Raw genomic sequence first — 10563 nt, 5'->3', positions numbered from 1 at the left:
ATAACTTTCTTCTGTTGCTTATTTACTATCAACACTATTAATTCATGCATTTGAGCTGAGCTAGTGTCCTCTGCACTTGTTCTGGGTGGGCATTGGGTTTCCTTCATATGTTTCTGCATTTGATTCTCTACTGCCGATGCTATTAATTCAGGGATTTTTTTTTCATTTCCAATCTAAATTCTTCTACACTTTTCTGCCCTTGTTTCTTTATTTCAGCAGCTGTTGATTCATTTATTTCACTGTATGAGTCCCAATTTGTTCTGTGCTAGTGTCCTCTGCACTTGTTATGGGTAGGCTTACGTTCTGAGATTGCATTTTGCTTCTCCTCATTGTTATATTGTGTAGTACTGTCTTCTGAGGTTTGTTGTAGTTCTTTGGTGCATTTTTAACCTTAGCACTTATGGAACTTCAGGTGCAGATCTACAAAGTTTGGATTTATCCTCTTGTGCCTTGCTTGGGTCTGGCTGCTGTGCTCAACTCCTTCCTGCTGTCACCTGTTGTAGCTCAAAAATCAGATGACAACGAGGCAAGTCCAAAATTTAAAAGAAGCGCTTTATTTTAGCTGGTACCCAGCGGCGGTCTCTTTGCAAGGTGCAAAGAGGCGCACTGGGCATTGACAAGGGGTCAGTATTTAAGCTTGAAAACCGCAAAAACAGGGAAGCAGTGGAGAGGAAGAAATGGCAGGGTCATTAGTTCATTAAGTGGTCCTTATTGGGTGGGGTGCTGAATTGGCAGTCATGAGTACATCGAGTGGGCCGATTGGGCGGGGGTGCTGAAATCATGCAGAGTTCTGCAGGACAAGATAAGGTTTGGGGAACAAATATCATAAGACTTGAGTCACAGGGGTGAGGAATTGGAGGAATTGGGAAATTGGAGGAATTGGGAGGGGTCGGCGCATACAGAACAGGAACTCGGCGAGGTTAGAAGGGCAACAAAATGGAGTCAATTTTAACAGGGTACAACATTCCCCACTGATTTTAAGGGGGTGAGTCAAATCATTGACTCACTAGGTTGTTCTTTACTTTACAGTAGCTGACATGGTTTGCTAATATGGCACATTGATCAGGTTATTAAATCAACATGGTAATATTAATTAATAATGGAGTTTAAGTAGGTGGGTCTTTAGAACTCTAGAACTGGCAATATTATCTTAGGTAAGCAGAATGACTTTTTGAATCTGGAGGAGGTAAAACCAAAGAAACATTTAATATCAATATGTCTCACATTGACTTATGTTTTACTTGTGATTATTTTTAAATTTGGGAATCTATGACAATTAGATTACTATCTTATTGTTAATGTTCTAAGCAATGTAAGCATAGTAATATGTGGAACTGTACTGAAATTACTCACTGTTACTTTGGAATCAACCAGCAGAATGGCCAAATAGTCAGTTTAAGGTCGACATTAGGGTGGTCAGGAGTAGGCTCGGGAAACATCTCTATTGTTGCTGCTGGTGGCAATGCTGGAGCTGCTGGAATTGTTGTTGTTGGGCGGGAGCCAGGGACGCCAGAGCGGTGGGCTCTCGGAGCTGTTGGAAGTACTGTTGGTGGGTTTTAGTTTTTCTGGTGGAATCCCCATTTTTTACATGACAGGAGGCCTGAGAACCCCGTGGAACTGCATGTAGAGGCCGCAGGCGTTGCACATGGGCTCATTTTTGGCGTTTCGGCCCCATACCGAGGTGGTGTTTGCCTGGCAGTTGGCACAGGATAGGTCTATTTCGGAGAGCAGCTTGTGTCGGAGCTTGATGGGGAGCTTTATGGGGTCTGGTTGATGTCTCTGAGCTTGTGGTAGAGGCTGCAAGCATTGTATAGGTAGTATCCCATCTCGTTGTGCCTCCAGTGTGGCATGGACGTGGCCCCGCAGTTGACACACTTCTTTTTAATCTGTTGGCTGTAGCGAATTGATCGCTGTGGGGTTTTAGGGCCCAGTGGATGGAAACGAGCACCGGCTGGAGGGCCTGGAGGGACTTAATGAGATCTTGGTTAGCAATCTTTAAGCGAAGCAAAGGTGGAGGTCTCCCAGACATTGTCTTGAAAGGGGAAATTTTAGAGACAAAGGGGACATTTGGCCCTTAGACGGCACAAGGAAGGAGACTCGCTCAGCTTTTGCCGCTTTTAAAGAGATTTTATCCAAAATGGGTTCTAGAGTCTGGTTTATCTTTTTATTTGACCTGAGCTCTGAGGCCTATAGGTACAGTGAAGCTTTTAATCAATTTGGAGAATTTGGGCAACTCGGGCTATGAAAGCCAGATCATTGTTGGACCCCACTGATTTGAAGGCAGCCTCTTAGGCTGTAATATTAGTCAGGGAGTTTTGAGGTTTGGCCCTCAGTGGGTAGTTTTTATCTTTTAAACTGTGGTCACCTGGTCTTTTTTAATTTGTCTGACTGTTTATAATGTTTTTATTTAACTTGTCTGTCTGTCACATTATTTTTTAAGAAGTAACTTGGACTGCCATGAGGGAGGATGGGCGATGACTGCTCTGGCAACTTCATGCTGGAACTGGTCACAGTTGTTGACTGGAGTCAGAGATACTTCCTAGAGGTTTTTACCTAAAGGCAATTTTATCCAGTTATTTAATATTTTATCAGCAACTTTTTAGTTATTTTGGTTTTTATTCATGGAATATCTAAATTATCCAGGTGATCTGTCATGAAATATATTTCAGTCAGTCAGACCAATCCTACCCAAAATAGAACATCAACTTGATCTGATTGAATGCTGTACACTCCATGCTTATTTTGTGTCTTATAATTTATTTTGTGTCCTTTTTATTATGAAACACCTTTGACTCAGACAAATTTTTGTAAACTATTTTTACTCTTATAACTTGTGTCAGAAATCTGGGGCTCACTGAGCAACATATATACTTTTGGTTGTGGATTTTACCTGTATGGTTACTTGGGTTTTAGTATCTTTTAGGTCAGAACAATTTTTTGAGGGAATAGAACATTTGAGTTAACAAGTACATTTATAAACTTTGTTGAGACCTAGCAATCATAATTCATTAGCTCTTAGACCTCTTTATTTATGGAGTCTGACAGTTCACTATAAGTCCCTCTAGTTATAATTATTTTTAATTTTGAGAATATGTGATAACCAGATTAATATTTTAAGTTTGGCATATTTTTTAGTTACGCTTGTGTTTACTATCAGCATAAAATACATAAAAAATCAACCAGGCTAATTTACTTATTACATAATATTTAGTTAGATTAAATCAATGTCCCATTTAATTTTGGATATGACTCCTATTGTAATCAAGGAACACTATGGAGGGATTTATCCTTTTACATTGGTTCTGAGTTTTATGTTTTTAAAAACAAGGCCTGGGTTTATGTTAGGATTGTATCTATATATGAACAATATTTCTTAATTATAGCTCAAATAAGGTGACAATGACTGGAATAAAGATCAGGGTTGGAGAAAAACAAAGAGACCTATGCCAATATCCAACAATGGGATGGGTTTTTTTTCCTTGTAGTTGTGATTACTCAGGGCCCCTCCATAGAGATGACAGGCAGAGATGATAGTTCAGCCAGAGGGAGGAGGCAGGCCCAGGACCCTTTAGTCTTTTTAGACCACCTGGGAAGCTTAGTCTGAACTCTGGGACCTTCGCCTCAGAGTGCAGTCTCACCGTTAGTGGCTGTCTTGGCAGTCAGGGCATAGGTTGTGGGCCTCTTATGATGGCCTGATTTTGCAGCAAATGAGCCTTATTGTCATTGAGATCTTCTTGGAGCCTAGAGAATCAAACTTAGGATTTGTTTTAAGGCCATAACAAGGGTAGTCATTTTTGGTCTTTTTGCTCTTTCTCCCTGGTCTTTTTTCTGTTTTGATCATAGGACATTGTCTTTAGTATCCTACAAAATATCAAGTGAGTTGTCTGGAGCTTAATCTTTGAAGTTGATCAAGCAATGAACCCATTACAGATTACCTGTAGAGATAAGTTTATCACCTAGTTTACTCTAAAGTAATCTGTCCCTTATTGAATTAGCATCTTAAAAATATCTCTTAAGACTGTTTATCTTTTTAGAATTATTAATTTTGTGTTGTTTATAATATTTTGTCTAATTTGGCTGAGTTAAACAGAGTGGGTTGCATCCGAGTTCACTAGAAAATAAACAGGTTGGCTCTTCCATGGTTAAGGTTAACTGGGGCTCTTGGGGACTGCTAGAGCTTTGATCAATCTCCCTGTGGGGTGTCCAGTAGAGCTTTAGTTTCTTTTTTCCAGCTTTTGATCATTAACTTAATGCAATCAGTTTTCCAGTGTCCCATTCATTTACAGGAGGCACATTGGAGTGTTTTAATAGGAGGTTTTTCTTTATTGGTTGGCCTATTTTTGGTAGTTAGGTAATCAAGTCTCTTGTTATCTACATCATTTTTGGAATTATGCCGATCAAAAACCTTTTGAGCTATCTCCGTGAGCTAAGGGGCATTTTTTAAAAATCCTCTATTTCTTGCAATTTTAGTCTTATGTCAGGGGCCGACTGTGCCACGAACACAATATTTATGGCTCATGCATTTTTAGGTGCCTCTGGATCTATTGGAGTATAGATACGGTAGGCTTTTAGAAGTTTTTCCAGTTTTTCCAGTAATCAGTAAGGGACTCGGTGGCCAATTGTCTTACCTTTGAAACCTTTGATAGGTTGAAAGGCTTCTGGGCTGCTGCCTTAAGGGCTCCCAGAAGCAACTGGTGGTAACTGTTGAGAGCCTCCTTACCTTACCTTGTTCAGTGTTGGGGTCCCAATTGGGACGTGAGAGGGGAAAAACTGCATCTTGGTGGTCGATGTCTGTGGTTGGTGTCTTGTCAGGTCCGAGTACTGCCTCGCGGGCAGCTGTGCGTATGCAGTCTTGTTCCTCGGAGGTGAAGAGGGTCTCCAGGAGTTGCTGGCAATCATCCCAATTGGGGTAATTGGTGTTCATAATCTTAAGAAGGCCTACAAGTGGCAGCTGTTTTAAGAATATTGGCAAAGTAACCAAGGTTTATCCAAATTTTACAAAGCATCTCTTAAAAGCCTGAACAAGATTTTAAGCATTTTACAATAAAATCCTTAAGTTTTAATTTATCTCTTATCCCATTAAATGAAACTTAGGAGAAAAAGTTGAATTTTTCTCATACTTAAACGTTTTGGTCCCATAAGTGTACTGCTTTTGGAGATAGCTCCTTCTGGTGTCACCCAGAAGTCGGTTCTCTCCACTGTGTCTCAGGTTTAGCCTCCCAAAGGAGACTTGCCCAGAACACTAAGCAGGGACATGGCTTTTATGTGTGTCCTCCTGGACGGGCACAGTTTTTCTTTGTCTCATCTGACCCAGAGATGGGGTATGTGTCCTTTCCTAGAATGGCTTCTCTGTCTTTGGTGTTAAAAAAGCTCATTTTCTAAGGGTTTTACTTACCTGGAACAGTCAGAGTTTTTAATTTTTACCTGCCTTTAGAAAGGAAAGTGCAAAGAGATAAGAAAATCAGAAACAGAGTCAAAGCAAGGAAACTGAAATAGATCAGGCCTGACATTCCCTCTAGAATGTAGAGGGGGATCAGAACCAGTCTATCCCAGTGAAACCTGTCCTCCAAGTCTTTAAGAATGGTTGCCGACCTAATGTCATTTAACTGGCAAAAGGAGTCCCGTTTATTTTTTTATATAGCCATGTAGGTTTTTAAGTTTGAGCTGGCTAAAGTTTTAATTTGCAGGAGTTTACATGAAATCCAATAAGAATCTTATTTAACTTTACCCTCTAGTGACATTGTTTAAAATTGAACAAGCAATACCAGTAAATTTAACAATTAATTTAGATTGAAGCACATATAAATATAAAATAGTCATAAAATGACCCATTAACAGTTGTATGTCCCAGCCCAAATCCACCAACACATTTGACCAACATACAACTGTCACATAACAATCAATTAAAGAAATATTATAACTTTATGACAACTTTATGACCTGGTCCGGGTGACTGGACAATGAAAGCGAAAATGACAGTGGACAAGGAGCTCTTTAAAAGCATTTGTCCCCTGATGGTCGGGACAGACAAGGAAAAACAGACAAACATAGATCAAACAACAGATCGATCCAACAAAAACAGTGAACATAAATGAAACAAAAACAACAATGGACAGGGAAACTCACTTATGATGTGGTGGTGGCTCGAGAGCCTGGGAATCTGTCAATTCTAAAGGTTGCATTAAAAGAACAGACCAAACAAAATCAAAGAAAAGCAGACTAGTTAGTACAGACAGACAACAGACAGACAGCACAACTAGACTTACTAGACTTACCCAGATGGTTCCAATTGGGTCCAAATAAATCCTGTATGAAAGTGTATGCCCCTAATTAGATTAAATCTATTGGGGGACTTGGTAAAGGTGGAAATAAGTCACTTTTCATAAGAGGCAGACTAGTTCAATGGGCCTAAATAAAACTTGTATGAAAGTAAAGTGTATGGCCCCTATGCAGAGGGACTTGGTAAGGGTAGGGGTATCAAAGAAATCTTTTATACAAGAGGAACTAGTCTGGATGGAATTAGAGAGAGAGGGTCGAGCTGATGTTGCTAGCCCCCTACAGCCAGAATCTGCAGGGGTAGGGAAGGCATAAATCTCAAAGAGAGATGAAAGAAGAGGTCGAACACATGCGGCTAGCCCCCTGCAGTTAGAATCTGTAGGGGTAGGGGGTAAGGGTAAAAGAACCTCACCCAAAGAGACCCCGGAGGTCACGGAAACCTCTCCATATGACCGAAGTCCATAGTCTCTAAAGGCAACCTATTGGCAAAAAGGGACACCTAGGTCCATTCGCCTCCAATTGAGATCTCCCAAAATCTGGCTTGGAAGGAGTCCCACTCCAAGGACTCGGAGACCAGAGTCTGTGAGTCAACACCTTAACCAAACTTATATTTGAGTACTCAAAAGAAAGCAAAGAGAGAAAGTGAAAGGAGAGGTGAAGGCGGCGGCTGTAGTTCTTTAAAATCAGTAAAGCCAAATCAAAACCAATAATACCCATTTGAGATTAAGCCGGCATAACAAAACTTAGGTTGAATTTTACTTACCGCCTCAAAAAGAAGAGGCCTTTAGGGATCCATGACGAGCCCCCAAATGTTGTAGCTCAAAAATCAGATGACAGCGAGGCAAGTCCAAAATTTACAAGAAGCGCTTTATTTTAGCTGGTACCCAGCGGCGGTCTCTATGCAAGGTGCAAAGAGGCGCGCAGGGCATTGACAAGGGGTCAGTATTTAAGCTTGAAAACCACAAAAACAGGGAAGCAGTGGAGAGGAAGAAATGGCAGGGTCATTGGTTCATTAGGTGGTCCTTATTGGGTGGGGTGCTGAATTGGCAGTCATGAGTACATCGAGTGGGCCCATTGGGCGGGGGTGCTGAAATCACGCAGAGTTCTGCAGGACAAGATAAGGTTTGGGGAACAAATATCATAAGACTTGAGTCACAAGGGTGAGGAATTGGAGGAATTGGGAAATTGGAGGAATTGGGAGGGGTCGGCGCGTACAGAACGGAACTCGGTGAGGTTGGAAGGGCAACAAAATGGAGTCAATTTTAACAGGGTACAACATCACCCTTGGGAGTGATCCTGTTGTGCCCCTTTGGCAAGATGTACTGCTCCTGGACTAGCTGGGTGGCTTTGTTCACTGTACTCTCTGCAGGCATTGCAGCTGCAGTTTTTCACCCCAAGCCTGTAGTCCAAGCCTAAGCTGAGTCTGGAGGGGACAAGGTGGAATAGTGGGGAGAAGAAGCTCTTGCACACACTCACTGGGCTTCAGCTAGGTATAGATCTGGGGGTTCCCAGAACATGGTAGAAATTTTCACTGGGTGGTCGGGGTGTCTGGAGTATTGCAGAGTGATGTGGGTGGCCCAAGGGAGTGAAAGGGGGTCTCACCTACTCTGTTCCTGGGTTTGGACCTGCAGGTCCAGCTTTTGCAGGGTAGCAGGAAGCTCTCCCACACACTCACGGGGCCTGGGCTAGAACTGGATCTGTGGGTCCCCAGAGCGGGACCAAAATGCTTACTTGGTGGGCGGGGTGGTTGGGTCTGCGGAGTGGTTGTAGGGGTCCCAAGAGCATTGAAGAGAGTCTCACCCTTGCTGCACCTGGGCTTGGACCTGCAGGTCCCGCTGGTGCATTGTAGTGGGAAAATCTCCCTCCCCACCCCACACCAGTCCTGGGCTGGGAGTTGATCTGGGTGTCCCCAGAAAGCGGCAGAAATTCTCAATCTGCAGACGGGGCGGGGTGGTGCTTTGGAGTGGTGGGTTCAGGTCCCAAGTTTGTGGAAGAGGGTCTCACCCATGCTGCGCCTGGGCTGGGACCGGCAGGTCCCGCCACCGCACGGTAGCAGGAAGCTCTTGCACACTCACACAGGGGCCTGTGCTAGGACTGGATCTTGAGGTCCCCAGAACGTGGCAAAAATTGTCAGTAGGCGGGCGGGGCGGGAGGCAACCTGCGGAGTGGGTAGGGGCCACTAGGGCTTGGAAGAGGGCTTCACCTATGCTGAGCCTGTGCTGGGAGCAGCACATCTCACTGGCCCAGGGTAATGGGAAGCTCTCTCATACACTATAATAATTATATAGCACACTAAAATTTGTGTACAAATATTGAATGGTGAATGATATAACATGTAGACAGACGGAACTCTGGACCTAGCTAAATGCCAGCCACATGAGAGAAAACTTCTGCTACACTGTCAGAAACCCTCCAGATACAGAAGAAGACCAGGCCCTGTAAGTGTGTGAGAGAGCTTCCGTCCTATGTTGCATCCCCTGGAACCCTCAAAAACAAGCACAGGCCTGGAATACAGGCCTGGGGCAAAACTCTGCAGCTGAAGTCCCTGAAGAAAGACTAGGGGCCAGAACCACCCAAGTAATCCAGGAGCAGAACATCTTGCCAGAGGGGCACAACAGGATCACTTCCAAGGGCTGAAGCCGGAAGGAACTGATCACAGCAGCCAGATTCAAGCAAGGCACAATAGGATGGAGTAAAATTAATAGAGCTGCACCCGAACTTCAGTAGGTGCTAAGTTTATAATTGCACCACTGACAAAATCAGCATGGTACTTGCAAAGAATAGATCTGAGGAGCTATGGAATAGATTATAGAACAAAGAAGACGCTACGAAGACAGTCGACCAACTTGTCTTCGATAAAGGGGCCAAACATGCTCACTGTAAGAAAGATAACCACTTTAACAAATGGTGCTGAAAAAACAGGCTCTCTACATGTCTAAATCCAAAACTTGAACCAGGACTATCAACGTGCTCTAAGCTAAAGTCCAAATGGATTAAAGATCTAAACATTAAAGCAGAGACACTAAATCTTGTGGAAGAGAAAGTAGGAAGAACTCTTGAAGACATAGGGGTAGGCAAAAACTTCATGAACAAAAATAAAATAGCACGGATAACACTTGAATGAATTAACGACTGAGACCTTCTCTTATTGAGAATATTTGCACGTCAAAAGAAATTACCAAAAAAGTGAAAAGGCAACTCACAAACTAGGAAAAATTCCTGACTAATGTGCACTCAGACAAACATCTGCTCTCTAGAATTTATAAAAAACTAAACAATGCTAGGGATTCAAATTTAAAGACCCAATCCAGAAATTTTCATCTGTGATGAACACACACTTCTCAGAGTATAATTAAAGAAGTGAATAAGTATACGAAAAAATGTTCCACATCGCTAGCCATTCGTGAAATGAAAATTAAACCCACATTGAGATACCATCTCACCCCAGAAAGAATGGCTATCATAAAGAAATCACCCAACAACAAATGTTGGAGAGGCTGTGGGGAAAAAGGAACCCTTCTCCACTGCTGGTGGGAGTGTAGACTGGTGCAATCGTTATGGAAACCAGTATGGAGACTCCTTAGAAAAGTTGGTCTGGAAATCCCCTTTAAACCAGCTATTCCTCTACTGGGAATTTTCCCATAGGATCTGAAAACATCACATCATAGGGATATATGTGTGCCTATGTTTATAGCAGCACAATTTGTGATAGTCAAATCTTGGAAACAACCAAGATGCCCATCACCTGAGGAATGGTTGAGAAAGATGTAGTATTTTTACACAATGGAGTATTATTCTGTGATTAAGAATGATAAACTGCAAGCCTTTATATTGAAGTGGATGCCACTTGAACATATACTCATAAGTGAAATAAAGCAGATACACATGTGTAAATATCATATAGTCTCCCTAGTATAAGAATTCAAAAGGAGAAATATAAATAGAAAGATATAATACAAGTAAAAGGAAAGTAGGATTTCAAGGACTAACTAATCAAGGGAGGGAAAGGAGATGAGATAGGAAGCATGAAAATGTCAAGCCATACAGTCAAATGTAACAGATGAGCAAGGCAATGATCCTGAGAATATACAGAAGATTCTTTAATCTAACAGTTAATTGGAAAGATTCTCACCCTGACTAACTATATATACTGATACCTGTGAAATAAGCTACTGCACTGTAGATGGTAATTTGTAATAGTGGTTTCATGTTTGGAGTGCCTGTCTTTCTGATAGTCTGAATATGGGCGGCTTGTCATGGCATGCCAGTTACTGCTAAGATGTCTCT

General features: G+C 42.2%; 1 long non-coding RNA gene across 2 annotated transcripts in view; it reads right to left on the bottom strand.

Moving 5' to 3' along the window:
* Positions 1–1917: 1917 nt before the first annotated feature.
* LOC111814641 overlaps positions 1918–10563 on the bottom strand; it is a 162482-nt gene continuing 153836 nt past the window's right edge. Inside the window, exons 4-5 of one of the 2 annotated variants that reach the window (XR_002819569.1) lie at positions 4726–4938; positions 1918–1969 (exon numbers count right to left, since the gene is read on the bottom strand). This is a non-coding gene — a long non-coding RNA (uncharacterized LOC111814641). Of the gene's footprint in view, positions 1970–4725; positions 4952–10563 lie in introns of both variants that reach the window. The other variant, XR_002819568.1, reaches the window with a different exon arrangement.

This window comes from Octodon degus, unplaced genomic scaffold (genome assembly GCF_000260255.1).
Source record: "Octodon degus isolate 3935 unplaced genomic scaffold, OctDeg1.0 scaffold00389, whole genome shotgun sequence".
NCBI lineage: Eukaryota > Metazoa > Chordata > Mammalia > Rodentia > Octodontidae > Octodon > Octodon degus.
Note: the sequence above shows the minus strand (reverse complement) of the source record. Positions and strands in the feature narration are given on the sequence as shown.